The sequence below is a fragment of the Balaenoptera ricei genome, chromosome 12 (assembly GCF_028023285.1).
Source record: "Balaenoptera ricei isolate mBalRic1 chromosome 12, mBalRic1.hap2, whole genome shotgun sequence".
In the NCBI taxonomy this organism is placed as follows: Eukaryota; Metazoa; Chordata; class Mammalia; order Artiodactyla; family Balaenopteridae; genus Balaenoptera; species Balaenoptera ricei.
Genome location: NC_082650.1, coordinates 81,045,638 through 81,046,784, shown reverse-complemented (window position 1 = coordinate 81,046,784; position 1,147 = coordinate 81,045,638).

Here is a 1,147-nt window from a genome sequence, read left to right as displayed (position 1 = left end):
AAATCCCTGCGTTTAAAACAGCTGAAAGTGAAAGTTAAAAAAGACATAAATATTTTTTAAAAATTTTATTGAAGTACAGTTGATTTACCATGCTGTGTTAGATTCAGTTATATATATATATATATATATATATATATATATATATATATATATATATATATATATTCTTTTTTGTATTCTTTTCCATTATAGTTTATCACAGGACATTGAATGTGTTCCCTGTGCTGTACAGTAGGACCTTGTTGTTCATCCATCCTAGATATAATAGTTTGCATCTGCTAATCCCAAACTCCCAATCCTCCCCTCCCTCACTCCTCTCTCCCTTGGCAACCACAAGTCTGTTCTCTATGTCTGTGAGTTTGTTTCTGTTTTGTAGATATGTTCATTTGTGTCGTATTTTAGATTCCACATATAAGTGATATCATATGGTATTTGTCTTTCTCTTTCTGACTTACTTCACTTAGTATGATAATCTCTAGGTCCACCCCTGTTCCTGCAAATGGCATTATTTCATTCTAAAAAAACATAAATCTTTCTTCCCTCAAGACCGCTTGACTCTCTCTGGGCGGATGAGAGGCGAGCCCCAGCTCCAGCACAGAGACTGTGGAATAAGCCAGGAATGTGCCTGACACTGGTGTTCAGACTGAGTCCAGGTCCCTCTGGATTTGTGCTCATGGACAAGAAGAAGTAGACAATATTCCAAGCAGACAGCTGCCTGGGAATAAAATGCCACCTGTCACAAGTTAAGCAAAAATGCATCTCTCATCTGTCCTTGAAATACATTACTATAGCACAAGTCAGGAAACACACAAGAGTTACTTTGATTATGAACCCAAGAGAATTTCAACAAGGTCTTTACCACAGTAATGGGATTTATTTTTCCTGAAGCAGAAGGAGTATACTGAACGAAAATATACTTTTTTGGGCAATGAGGAGAGCATTTAAGGATCAAGAATATTATAACCATATGCCTTTTGGCCAAAATTTTATAGTTGATGTGTTGGAGTGAAACCCTAAGGCTGTACCAATCAATCCCCAAAGTCACAAAATAAATAAAAAGAAGCATTCTTTTATTAAACTTTTATAATTGAGAATTTTAACAAGAATGGACAAAGCTTTGAAAGCCAAGCTTCACATGATTTTTAAA